We start from the raw sequence: 14,761 nt of genomic DNA on the forward strand, positions 1-14,761 counted from the left end.
GATGTCTTTGCAATGTGACCGGACTCAGAACTGAATGTTCTGGTCCGGCTGGCTGAACACACAGTGTACTACTATGCAAGGACGAGGTTTTCCGGCATGTTGGCAGGGTTGAAGTTTCTCCCAAAAGTGCTGTTTTGAATGACACAAGAGTTTTTTTGTGGTAGCCTCCGAAAGAGTTCCACTTAATCCTCCTAAGGGAGGAGGGATCTTGATTTTGTCCATTTTCGCGAAATATCAAAATGTTCCTGAGGCAATGTTTATGTTTTTCATGCTGCTGCTAACATAACAACTGAAAAAACATCTTTTGCTGTGGAAATTATTATATAATCCCAGTGCCATTTATTTCGTAATGACAACTATTGCTTTTGTATAAAATGCACCCGCCTCCACACACTTGTGGGATAACTTCCAATTCAAACTAAAGTTGCAGTTTTACACCTCTGCAATCGCAATCAATCATTTGGACACTGCCAGTCAAAACTTTGTTTTAGTATCAGCAAAATGTTACAAAATGTTAGCTACAATTCACGAGTGATATCAGTATCAGAGTGAGAGAAGTGTTCTTGGCTTCAGGCTGTTCATTTATTCTCCCAGTTTGTTTAGTTCATCTTTATTTAATACCCAGAGGTATGTATTTTTTTCGACCATGCCAAAAACAGGATTAAAATTGCGCTTAAGTTGCAATGCTCTTTTTGTTTCATGATGAAATGTACTCTAATATTTGTAAAATTGACGGATGTACGTATTATACTGCCCCCTAACGGCCAAGTGCACCCACCAGAATGAGCAACACATGTCCATTGAATTCAAGCAAAAACTCATCTAAATTTTTTACAGTCTCTGTAAAATATTACTGTATGATTTTTTTATACGGTATAAAATGAAAAATGATCTATCAAGGCAAATGACTGAAAAGAAGAAAGAAAGTCACTTCTGGCAATGCTCTTCACTTGTACTTGAAGACAGAGAGCCCTGCCTGTATGCAAATATGTCTGTTTAGTGCAGGAAATATTGCCGTGCCTTGTTCACTGTTCAGACTTGGAATTTGAGTGCTTTCTGCTTATCCACTTCTGCCTGAAGCTGCAGTTAGTCCAGTGTAGGCTGACAAGTTGTTGGCCTCACACAAGGCCCAAATGTTCCCATAAAGCATTTCACTCAGATCTGCTTTTTAATAAATTTATTCAGTGGACTGGAAACCTGTTACATAAAATGCAATGTCAGAGAGGGGGGGGGGGGTAATTTACAACAGAAGATTAGCTTTTTAAAAATATTATAAACGGACCCCGTATAAGCATGACATTAATTCACTTGGCATCATGCCTATCAAACAGGTAGTTGCAGTATTTCTGTTTGCGGTGACAAATTGGGATGTCAGCAGCAGGAGGAAACAGTAGCAAGCACAGCAGCTACCCGACAACAAAGCTTGCCAGACTAGAGGTGTTGTGTTTCAGGTACTCCCTCACACTTCCCTGTTCTCTGGATGCTCTCTTACTTTCAGCAAGTTCTCCTCAGCCTCTTCTGCCCTGCTGCTTTCCTTTACTCCTCTTTCTCACCTTTTGTTTGCTGCGCTTTCATGTTCCTATCTGAAACCTCAGTCTGTCTATTGTATGCTGCCTTCCCCCACGCTTCATGTTTGTCTTCGCCTGCCGATTTCGTGCTTCTATTGCAAACGGTTTCTTTTGGTGTCGGCTTTCGCAAGTGTGAAGTAACAATGCTACTGAAAAATCTGCTCTCTGTACCTGTCAGTTTCCTTTTTTTTTTTTTTTTTTTTTATGCGGTCCTCTGTCATTTTGTAAATCATGTGGTATAACAGCCTCTGGTGACAAGTTTATTTTCCAGCCAGTGTAACTTATATGTGTGCGTGTGTTTGAAAACAGTGCTGAGAGATGAGTTGGAGCATTCCAGTTTTGAATTTCAGAAGAGAGAAAAGTAGGAGCACCTTACTAAGCAGCTGATGTACAAGAATGTGTTGACGCACACACTCTCATGCACATGAAAAAACATGCACACTTACACAGTTGGAAGCACAGGTGGATTGCGGTATGCGGAATGCTCCGGGTGAAAAGCAGGTCAGCCCTTTGTATACATGTCCTAAACCAATCACATTTTTTTGTACTGCCTCTCAACTTGCCCCGCCCAAGCAGGAAATATTCCCAGTACTGCAATGATGCAGCACCTTGGAGCCCTCACACAAAGATCTAACTGAGGTTTTGGTATCTTGTGAAAGTGGTCACTGTGTTGTGTTCAGTCCGTGTAGATCATATCTAGAAATTAATGGAAGCCCTCAATTTATAAATGTTCCCATTTGGTACAAAAACAAGCAACTCTTTCTACATGGAAAAAAAATGGCGTGTAAGGCCACAAAGCTCTTTGAAACAAGTTAACACTTTTTTTTTTAGTCTTTTAGGATAACATTCCATAGTTTCATATAAAATATTTGGCTGAAATTTGGAAACACCCTGATACATTAAAAAAAATGAAATAAATACTTAAAAAATTAACTTATTTGTGTATATGCCACATGGTAACCATTACTCCAACTAGTTTCAATCTTGTCGACCACTTCAAATGTGCACTCACTGGCCAACAGCCACGATGGGAGATACTCACTCACACAAACTTCCTCCTACGTATTAGGGGAGTAAATGTAAAACGTTACCTCTATCTGCTTATCAAAGCATTAAAGGACTACTTGACCTGACTGACTACAGATGAAGCACTCATTTGGTCACTAATGTTTCCTCCCTCTCCCACTTTAAGTTCACCATCACCTCCTTCTTCTCTCTTACAATTTGTGGATTGCCAGAAAGGTTTTCTGAATTTTTTTATCCTGTTTATTTTCAGTCATCAACAGGACATCAAACAGGATTTATGTTTGGAGTACTCGCATACAAGCTACATATTATTTACGTGTTGTATTGACTGTTAAAGTGAGAAATAGCCAATTACATTTATCGTTTAATTCAAAAACAATTTTGGGCTTGGATAATAGCACAACATTATTCTTGTTTCAGTGTACTATTAACTCTCTAACATCTAATACAAATGCACTATACAGTGGAACTAGATGTGTCTGTGTGTGGAATGTGCACACATGTACATCAAGAGAGGGATCAGAGTCCCAGACTGAGAGGATGGTGGGGAGGTTTGCAGCCACACGCGACCCACCCAGACATATGCTATAGGGAGAATCAGCCTTAAGGTCTTGTTACATCTTGCGGTCTATGTAGAGGAGGATAAGGACGAGTGGGTGTGCTCAAATCTGAGACTTAATTGCTTGATAAGAAATGCATGCGCATGAGAGTGTGAGGACAAGGCCAGCCGGGTTCGTCTCAGCAGCTCAGCAACCTAATCTCAACATAACAGCTCTGTGTATAATATTGAATTTGTGGATGTGTTGACTCCTATAGACCATATGTGGATTACATTAGAACAACACTACTGTTCTGAGATACTTTAAAGTCATATTTTAAAATATTGATATTGATTATAGGAGGTTTTCATTTTAGAGGTTCTACTTCATTGCAAGCTGGTAATGTTTTACTTTTAAGACTGGCAACACAATATGAACACTATCTCATATCGGGACGACAGCATCTGGAGCAAAATTATATTGATTGGTTCTTCTTTAGCTGACGCGCCACCACGACATGAAACATTGCAGATCCAAGTATGCAATTATTCCTTGATCAGACCCATGTGTGGCAGCCAGTCATGCGAAGCCTGAACTGAAGTCGAGATGGGATGACTGAGTCGATCGGCTCGCTTTTGCTTTCACTTCATTTAATAGTGATTGCATGCCTGTTTGCCCACCCATCAACCTATGACTGCGTGTGCGCGGTTTTGGAGCCTTCCAGCCACTAAAATCCATCATATCAGTCTCACAGACTCCGAAACCTTTGAATCACTGTCAAGATCTCAAAATGAGGGGCCAGATTGTTTGTGTGTAGGATGTGTTACCGCGACAACTGCCCGCCCTTTGACTGCCATCTCCATCAAACATGGGTTTTCCCCACCTGTTGTGTTTTTGTGGCGGCAGCCCATTGCCTTGGAAACGCATGCATACATATCTGAGGGGCAGTCTAAGGACAGCAAGCAGCAGCTGTGGAATCTCTCTGATCCTGCATGCAATCTGATCAGCGTGCCAGCGAGCCACTCAAGGGCAATTTGTTTTGTCGTGACCACATATACCGTGCTTCCTCTTCCCTCGCGCTCGGTGACTCTAATCTGTCAAACTCAGAGACACACGACCATCCTTTTCTTTAATTTTATTTTGGTTTGTATTTGCAGTATGCGTTCAGGTAGTGCTAGTCTAGACCTCATGTAATTTGATGATCATCTTCTAACGCAAGTAATACTACTCACCACAAAAGAGCTTTCAAAGGTAATGAATGGGTGCAAATCTTATTGATAAAGGGGATTTTATTTTCAAGCATTAGTCAACAGATGGGTGTGTCATTAGCAACGCTCTTCTAAGGCCTGGGTGACATTTTTGTTAGGGAACATATACATGATCGGCCGGAGACCATGAGCTCATTGTTTCATCAGAAGATGAAGAAAGATCATTCAACTTAGAAGAAGACCAGATTGAATTGATGGATTAGAGGGGGCAGAGGGATGGATTCTCATAGAGCAAGGCAGGAGATGAAAGAGGAGATGATGAATGAGGGAAGGTCAAGAGAGCAAGAGCAAAGGATTGAAGTGATTGATGTCATACAGCTTGTTTTCATAAGGACAATGCACACTGACTATCTGCTCTCTGCTTGGCCATGTGCATATAACACCTTAAGCGTCAGATGCACTACATGATTAAAGCAATATTACCTTCAAAGCTGAGCATCCGTCCATTTTCTCCTGTTTAGCCCATCCAGGGTAACAACTCACAAGGACAAAGAACCCCGCGACCCACATGGGGACAAGTGGTGCGGAAAATGAATGGATGGATGAAAGGACAAAGAAGCATTTACACACATTTTGGCAATGCTCCTGACATACATGTTTTTGTGATGTTGGAGGAAACTGTTAGACCCAGATAATACCCATAGGAGGGAAACTCTTCACTCGAAGACCAGAGTTGAGATTTTGGACTGAGGCAGATGGGCTAGTCATACACTCCAGCATGTCACCAACACAAAAAAATATTTTTCTTGTGGAACCTCTGAGGTCAAACTAAATCTGTTCCAAGGTGCTGGTGGTCCAGGAACAGTATTATATCAAAGAGAATACAGTAATGGAATTACAAATGATCCGATCCAATATGAAAATCGGCACCTCAACTTGTCGTACGATTGAAGTAAAACCTTGAGCTACTGATAATATTATGAGCTAAATACACAAACAATCCAAACCACATGCACTTGTCAACAACAGTCTGCACACCTGCATGTCTCATTTTTATGGGAAATTCTTCAACTGGATCTAATGACATGGATATTTTCTTCCTCTTCTCTGATTACTGCAAAGACGACAGTGTGAAGATGAATGTTTGATTCCTGCGTGCGTATGTCATCCACAACAGCTGATTAACTGTTTTTACAGACAGCTGACAGTTGCAGGTATGCACCCTTCTGCAGGCTATAATTTGAGTGATATGTGTTGTCGTGCTGCCATCGTGCATGTTAGATTTATTGTGGCCCTCGGTTCATTTTGGCACCACCATCAAATCTTTTTACTGAGACTGGTGGTTTCATTTTTTTTTTGGGACACAATCTATTCCGTGCAAGTCATCATGTGGACTACACAAGATGACTTCCACACTTGTGCGCTAGACAATATGATGTCCTAAGCAAAGGTGGGTAGTAATGAGATCCAAGGACCCAGGCTAAATTCTGAACAATGTTCCCTAGCGTGATCTTGAAAGATGCTTGCCTCCTCCTCAGGCAAGTCAGAAATGAACACACAGTGTACTCTGTACTGAACACCTACTAGGACTACCTTTTACTTTTAGTTTAGGAATAGTATTCTAAAGTAACAGTACTCATACTTGAGTGCCATTTTGGGCTACTCTACCAACCTATGGTCCGAAGACTAAGAATTCCGTTTAAAGTTTCTCTGATCATGAACGGGTATTTTTGTGAAGAACCAGTTTGGCCTCATTGTAATGCAGAGCAGACTTGAAGAATATTAATAGCCCTTTTTGTATTCACCTTGAATTTTCCCTTAAATGAATTTTCCTTTTTATTGCTCTCTCAGGACATTTGCTTTTCAAAACTAAAAGAGGTGAGCGTTGGAAAGGGGCCCAGATGTTTCTTGTCATTCATCAAAAGTAAAACACCTTGATTTTGACAGTCAAATAGAATTTGTTGTTATTGGAACAAATTTGGATATTGTGTTCCTTAGTTTAAGTCACTGCCAGGACATGTCCTGTTGGCTGAAGATGAGACATTGGAACAGGAAACTCATGTTTGTTTTCATTTGTTACTGAGGCAACCGAGTATTTCCCCCATTGCCTAATAAAAAATAAAAAATGAAGGAACAAATTAGCACTCTACCCTATGAGATTATATAGAAGTGTGTCATAAATATGTCGAACATTTGACTAATCTAAATAAACAGGAGCTGGATATGACAAATGAGAACTTTTTTCCAAGGGAGATGCAAATAGACACGAGAACAAAGCAAGGAAGAGGAAGACAGATAGCCGGTGCCAGGCAGCTGTGAGTATCTCTGTGATTGCCAATTGTCATACACCACGGGTGTCAAACTCAAGGCCCGGGGGCCAGATACGGCCCGCCACACCATTTTATGTGGCCCGCGAAGACAAAATATGCATCAAATTTGTGTCATTACTAGAATTGCAAATTGTCTTCACTTATAATAATATATATATATTTTTAAATATTTGATCAGTTTTTACTCGTGAAAACGAGTTGTCAGTTTGTTTTGTAGCTTTTACTGTGTATATGAGGTGCTCATACATTTATTTGGGTTGACAGTCAGAATGGCCCTCCGAAAGAAGCTATGACTACAATGCGGCCCGCGAAAAAAATGAGTTTGACACCCCTGTCATACACGATTACAACTCAAGCTACGTATATAAATTATAGAATGAAAAGAAATGACGCAACTTGAGCAGAGTAAAATGTACAAATCACTGCATGATGGACCGTTAAAAACAGGCTGTGTGTTTGTGACATCAGCCATGCAAGCGCTCTCACTTCGCATGCTCATTGCGTGTGCTTGCAAGGTCATAGGGCTAGACATCCAGCGACGCACTAACCCACCCACACAACAAACACATTAAGTGATCATGTCGCCCGAGAGGGGATTAAAGTGGGGAAGCCAACATTGTTAGAGGGTAAGGTTGAAGTCCCTCTACTCCACATATTGTCATGGCATGCAGAGTTTGAGTTAAAACCGATTTCCAATTTACTTTCTCAAGAGCGAGACAACAGCTGCACATAAAAGAAAAACGCGGGCCCGCACATGCGCGCAGCACATTCACTTTGCATTTTCACCACTAAGCGGATCTTAAAATCACTCACGTAAATTGCTTTGCACGGAACTCATCCATCATAGATGTTCATTGTAAAAACAGAAGAACTATTTTCATATGCAGAATGATTTTTGGAACTTTTTGTTGATCCCTGTAGGGGGATTCAAAGTGGCGTTTGATTTATTCCACACTGAAATATAGGAGTGGTTACAGAAAGTCTACCTCAAGTTTTTTTTCAATGACCCATACTAAATTCTGAACAATGTTCCCCTGCCAATCAGAGCCTGAAAGATACATGCCTCCTCTTCAGGCAAGTTGGAAATGAACAGACAGTGGAACTTGTCATTGTAAAAGAAATAGAAATGTTAACAAAATAAAATCAAGCTCAACCTCAACTTTAATGATGATACTCGATGTGTTCATGCTGGAGTTCTGCTTGCTGTGTATATTAAGTTTTGAAAGCCTTCTTTTACTCTCTCTTATGTTAAGAGGTGTTCCACATTTTTGGAACCAAATTCTGAATGATTTGACTTTGAAGATTATTTATATTGATGCAGACCCTTATCTTGCTGACTGAACTAACAAAAGGCTCAGATGAAAACAGTGAGGCTCAGACTGCGCAATATTGTGCACTGTTTCCCCAGGGGCAGACATGACAGCGAGAGGAGCAGCTGTAGCAGAAAAGGAGTCCAAGAGGGACTACAAAGAAAAGCTGATCAGGTACATATTTGTCTTCTCCTGTCTTATTTCTCCCCCCTAATTTCCTAAAAACTAATTAGATTCCTGTCATTTCCTTACAAATCATCCGCTTCCTTTACTCCACCACTCCTCTTCATCTCCTTCCTTCCCAGACTGATGGGGGGAGGAAGGATGGTGCTGGGTGCGGAGATAGGGGAGGGGTCGGTTAAAGTCAGCTGAGATCTGCTCTTGGATCACTGAAGGAGATCATAGTCTCTACGAAGTGCCAGTGAGAAGAGAGTCCGCTGTGAGGCGTGTGCAACAGATGGAAGCACTTCTTCGTTGGCGTAGAGTCATGTTTCTCACACTCCACTGTGCACAGATGCGTGCACGTCAATAAGCAGCGGAGAGCGCCACGCCGGTATGCGAGGAGACACACATCCACCCGCATGTGTGCACCCACTCTGAAGCTCTCATCTTTCCCTACAGGCGTTGGAGGGATGTGGGCTGTTGTATTTGTTCACATGGTATCTGCTGCTATTCTTTTTCTAAGCCACTGGAAGCCTGGTGTGTTCAATTATACTGATTTATATATCCACTCAGCGGTCCAGGATCTCCCGCCCTCTCTGGCATCCTATGCCGAGCAAGCACCATGTGATGATACTCTCGAGGGGTGGCACAAAGGCTTCGGAACAGTCCCCTATAGTTGAACTAATTTAAAGCTGCACTGTACTGTTCACCAAATGTAGATTAGAGAGTCTTAAATGATTTTGGGTACAAAACATCAGCATAATCAGTATGCCCTGATAAACCCACTTTTTTAAAGTGGCTAAATTAGATGTGAACATCTTCAAAGCAATAACCCACAATGTCCATTCATTTACCAAAACCAAACAAGTTTAGTTTCATGAAGATTGGGTGCTCCCCAGCCCAAAAATACACTAGTTTTTAGGAGTAGGCCTATTTGCTAGTTTTCAGCCCCTGAACAGGAATATTCTTTGCTTATGCTTGCTGTAATGATAAAACGTGATCATTTTGTGTTAAAGAAAAATTATATTTAAAATCTAAACTGTCTCGGTGTGTGTTTGTCAGGTTAATAGGGCAAGCACAGAGGAATCTCGGGAAGTGGTTGTCATGTCAACAAAGGTGTGACACTCTTCAGAAGCAGCTGTTGGCGTAGCAACACAAAGAGGCACAAATGAACCAGGAGAGAAGCGCTGATAAAGAGAGCGTGACAAGTCTGAGGAAGGCTCTGGAGCATCTGGTCGGTCTGACATGAAGCAGACGAGTTGAAGGTGAATTTTTTTTTTTTTGCTTTCATTCTCCTAAAAATGCTTTCAGTATCTTAATTTTCCTCCAATTATGTGTCTCACCTGTTTCGTGGCTTCACAGTAAAGAAGGGTCAAGGGTTTGACTATGTTGTCTTGGACCATTTTGTGTAGAATGCACATGTGCTCCCCCCCATTCCAGCCCTCAAATCTGCTATTTCAGTTTTCCAACTTCCTCCCCACCACTGGCAAAGTCAATTATCTGGTCTAAAACTTGGGGGGAAGCAATCCCCCATCTGGCGCCACCACTGCTCCCCATAGTCCAAAAACATGATTCACTGAAGATGCCATATTGTCTGTAAACGGGAATATTGTCCTAACCAGTTCTGTGATTGACAAGTGATTAAGCCATCATGTACCAAAGTCAACAGGGATCAGATTCAACTTCTCCACGTAGAAATGTCTTATCGTTTACTATTTTGAAGAACTGAAAATGTCATCCACACTCAGTTTACTGAAGCACAATTTGATTACTTTCATCATTTTATTTATGAAATATACTGTAAAACCACAAGCACAGATTAGTGGCAGCTGGAAATAGCTTGTTCTGATATAAAGTATTTTCAATGCTTTCATGTCTGAGAAGACATAAAAAGGAAAGCATAAGCAGTCACTCTTCAGACATACCATCTATGTGGATATAGAAGCTCTATAGTATCCTATGGCCACAAAATTCCATAATTGTTCCAACTCAACCAGATGCATATCTGGAAACTGGAAAGATCAAACGATTTGGTCAGAAAACCTGCTGCGATCAAAATAAATATTTATATCACAAACTGGTGCCATTAAATAAATGATAAAAAAAACACACCGATTAAAATAATGCATATTGAATTACATCACACGTGAGTTAATTAATATAATCATCGCGCTGTATCAAATTGCAGTATCCGAGGAATGGCTCCTAATTGGCTGGCTCATTTACACTCAATTTACACAACTTCTTTGTGCTCACCAGACCTTTAAGTGTGCTGCATCTCATTGTTAAATTGGTAATTTGCAACTGTTACCAGTTTATTTTATTCTCAGGGGTGAGAGGAAGAGGCGGACTGCCTGAAGACTGTTAGCGGTTGCTGCCTGTGACTGCACACGATCAATACACATTCATTTCCACACCATTCACTGATACGGTGCACATTGCACAAAAGCTGAAAACACACCGCATTGAAATGTGAAAGGACAAGAATAATGGAACATCAACGTTGACGTTTTTAAATGTGGGTAAGGAAAAGGTCAGGAATGTGCGCACTGATCCTTTGCTGCTCTGATGTGTTCTAATCATTGAAGACTCGCAAATGCTCAGAGGTACAATATGAATGTGTGTGAATGATTTTGTGTCAGTCACTTGATAGACTGCTTGAATAGACTTTGCCTTTCCCTTGACCCTTAACAGTTCGGTGGTGTCGAATGGAAATACAAACATGGTTTTATTTGGAGTGGTTTCAAGCAGTGGATGTTTTTCAAAATACTTTTCACACTTATTATTTGTTTATTCTACTGAAGGTGAATTTGTGTCCTAACTACCAAATCAGCAACTATGACACAACCACAAAGGAATTGCATGCCTAGTTTAAACTCAAATACTTTGCCAGTAATTACTCCATTTTGAGCAAAGTATACAAACCTTAGGAAATGAACAAGTAAATTGTCTGACATGTGGAGTTTTATTTTCATGCTCAGCATAAGTCTAGGGCAAAATGCAGTCTAATTGTGAGTGTGGGTGGAGTGACTCCACCCATGCTTACAATTAGATTCCACTGGAATCTTTGCTTTTGGAATTTTTGTGGACACGAGCAGTTAAAACCAGGAATGTGTGCTGTTGTAGGTGTGAACACAGGTGGCTAACCTACAGGCCAATGGAAGCAGTTCTTCTCATTCCCATTAAAATCTGGCACGGGCACAAAACAGTCTTTGACGTTGTGGAAGATCAAAGCATGCAAAGTACATTTACAAAGAATTGCAAGCAGATCTCCCTCGATGGATGGACAATAGAAAGTTGGCCCGTGCTAGATCATCGCTGAGTCGTAGGCACTTGGAGACCACCTTCCAACCTAATTGTTTTGATTTATGTGTACCCCCCCCCCCCCCCCATACACACACACAAAGCTGTGGAGAGGGTAATTTTAAACATAATAAAGATAATAATACATCCAATGAATTAATTTCTATAATGATTCAGGGGGGGTCGATGCATGCTCTTGTCATTCGAATGAAATACGACGGCATTCGCATACACTCACAATTTGTCTGCATGCGCCTCAGTCAGATTGACCAGAATTGCCTTACATCATCTACGCCACAACTTAGACCTGTTTACAGCTGGTCTAAAGTTGAGTCTATTTTCAGCCACCAAATCTTCAGGTGAGTAAAAGAAAACGCCCTCACTCTGCTGGAATTCCTAGCATGGCACAGCATGGTATATTAAATTCCCCAACATTCTAAACCAGGCTTGCACTGACATGAAAATCAAGATTTAGTCCAAGGAATGTCATATTATATCATTTCTGCTCAAAATGGAAGCTGGTAAGAGAATTTTGACTCAAATCTTAATTATCTTCCTTGTCTGCATCACGTCTGGATGGCAAGCCTTTGAGATGAGTCACAGAGTGTGAGATGATGTCAGTGGTAATTCTTGTTAATTGTTGATTCATAACCAATTAAAGCTATTCAGATTTGGCCTTTGGAGTTTTGTGGTTAAAGCATGGACATGGTTTTCATTGCAGTCATACCTCTTTGTTTGGCCGCATAACACAAAGATTGAATCAGCATAAAGCAGTAAAAAGGATTGTGCCTCTTGATGAGGTGGCCACCACACACACACTACACACTTGCCTGCCCTTAAAAGCAGCATGTCGTGTGAGCAAATGAGAGAGTGCTCCTAGATTTTCCCATCCTTCCTCCGTGTAATCCCCCCAGACCTCCTTCTGAGGGCTGAATTTGCACGATCGCACTCCTCGGGGGTCAAGTACACGCACAGACCCACATGCGAACACAAACACATGCATGCTTGCAGGCTTAATAGTTTGTTTTGTATATTGCTCTTCCTAAGGTCTACTATATAAAAAAAAAAACAGTTGTATCATTATGTATTATATCAATTCATGTTATGATGCACACAAAAATACACAACCATGGTGTGCAGCACTCACTTATGAGGATTTAACAGCAAAGGCCCTGAAACCTCGGCTTCCGTTGCATAGAAACAAGAGTGTGATGGTCTTAGTAATGTCGAAAAGAGTTTTACATTTACTTGAGTAATTTTTGGTATAAATTGTACTTCAAGTCCGTAGTTTTAATGCAGCATAAGTTTTACTTTGAGTATTTTGGCTAAGAAAAAATGCTTCTGTGAATGTGATAGATTGAGCTACATTCCACTAGTTACTTTATTTTGAATTTATTCTTGCTTGCTTGACGTATTTTTTTTTTTTTTTTCTCGAGAGACTTGTGCCACAAATGCTGTCACATGGCTGTTTCACCGATCCAATGTAGCCACCAGAGAGTTGACTCCATTTCGCCAATCAAACGGAGCCAGGCAAAAAAAAAAAAAGCTAGTAACATATACATTTTTTAAAAGTGAAGACAATTTGCAGTTGTAGTATTGACACGAAGTTGATGCACAATTTGTCTTTGCGGGCCAAACCTACTTATACAGTGGGGCAAATTTGGCCCACGAGCCAGAGTTTGACATCTGGTCAACATTTTAGGTCCACCTCGACTTTGAGAACATGAGTAGAAGTTTTCTGTTATATCTGCCTGGTGAGCCTTGTAGTGTTTCCTCGTGTATATATATATTTTTTTTAAACTTCATTGAAAGTTAAGTGTGCACACCACCTCATTAGCTCTCAGACACATCAACAACACATTTTGTGTCATCTATATAGATTCATTGGCTGCTCTTTTGAAAGAATCTTTTTTTAACTGCCACTTTCCTCATCTCTCAGCAAGTCTGGAAGACATTTAAATGAGCTTTAGGACTCAAAATTGCAACTCTTGCAAGTGCATTCATGCATATACGTATTTTATACACACTTAATACAAGTGTGTGTGTGTGTGTGTGTGTGTGTGTGTGTGTGTGTGTGTGTGTGTGTGTGTGTGTGTGTGTGTGTGTGTGTGTGTGTGTGTGTGTGTGTGTGTGTGTGTGTGTGTGTGTGTGTGTGTGTGTGTGCATGCGTAAGTGTGTGTGTGTGTGCGTGCGTCCGTGCAGTGAGTAGGCTGATGTGATTAGCCAGAGCCAGTAGAGTGAATAATATGTCTGGCCCGACTTGGATGCATACGAATGTTGCGCTTTGTTATGCTATGTTATGAAGTTTTCTACGAGACACACACACACTTTCACACGTTCACACACACGCATGCACACACACAATATCCAAATGTAATATAAACCAAATCAAGGCAATTGTATAATTATGACGCTGACATGCATTCACAGCACACGCCGACTTTACGCATCTCAAGTGAACTGAGATGTTCCTACCGTATAATAAATTTTTCGTTTAGACGTTTATGTGAATCAATCAGATTTATGTAACTTTATCTCATCCTCATCTGTGACTTTGTTTTTGATTTTCCCTCAGCTGTTTTGTTTTAAGATTCCACTTCTTTCCAAGACTAAGAGTTGGCTTTATTTTCCTATTGTTTTGTGCAAAATTGACTTTCTGAAAAGAACATCGAAAATAAGAGTTGCGGTATGTTTGAATATTCTCACGTTCGTGAAATGGCTTGCTGAAGCCCGTTGCAGTGAAGATGAATGTAGCTACATGTTGTTTGGTCTCATGTGGGTTTCTTAAGGCATTTCGTGTGGATCAGTGATGGTTTTAAAAACAGATGGAAGTCGTATCAAGCGAGGGAATTGGTTATTTACTCCTGGGGCAGTTGCTGTTTGAGCTTGTTTTCAAATGTTGTTCACCGACCTGATGGCGCGTTCGTCCATCACAGCACAAATGACCTCGTAAGGTTTCTCTTAGTTCAATTGTTATCTATGATTCATCAGTCGATTTTAAGTCAATAATTGACAGGACACAATGTTTTAAGAGTAGGACATGTTATATGTTATTTTCAGGAAATTATTGACAACATTGCCTTCCATTATTTGAACAGAGTAGCTGCTTTTCTTTCACTGCCAAAAATAGTTTTATACACCCACTTTGAGTGAAAATTTAACCCACATCGAAAACGAGAATAAACCCGAGCGGATCTGCGAGTCGCGGAACCGTAATTAGCGTGCTTCTGCATAAAATAGCAAAACGTGTGCTACTCTCACTTGACTTCCAAATGACCTTGATTCAGCTGCGCAAACACATTTCACTCCACAGAC

General features: G+C 40.7%; 1 protein-coding gene across 4 annotated transcripts in view; it reads left to right on the plus strand.

Annotated features, from left to right (window-relative positions):
- The window catches only part of LOC147054688 (uncharacterized), a 46,256-nt gene that overhangs the window by 29,637 nt on the left and 1,858 nt on the right, over window positions 1–14,761 (plus strand). For 2 of the 4 annotated variants that reach the window (XR_015066678.1, XR_015066681.1), the window contains exons 5-7: window positions 6,591–6,656; window positions 8,080–8,155; window positions 9,206–9,408. The gene's annotated coding sequence lies outside the window, so the exon portion shown is untranslated. Of the gene's footprint in view, window positions 1–6,590; window positions 6,657–8,079; window positions 8,156–9,205; window positions 9,409–10,473; window positions 10,606–14,761 lie in introns of those variants that run through there. The other 2 variants (XR_015066677.1, XR_015066680.1) reach the window with 2 other exon arrangements.

The sequence above is a fragment of the Syngnathus leptorhynchus genome, chromosome 7 (genome assembly GCF_054491065.1).
Source record: "Syngnathus leptorhynchus isolate UIUO chromosome 7, UIUO_Slep, whole genome shotgun sequence".
Lineage (NCBI taxonomy): Eukaryota > Metazoa > Chordata > Actinopteri > Syngnathiformes > Syngnathidae > Syngnathus > Syngnathus leptorhynchus.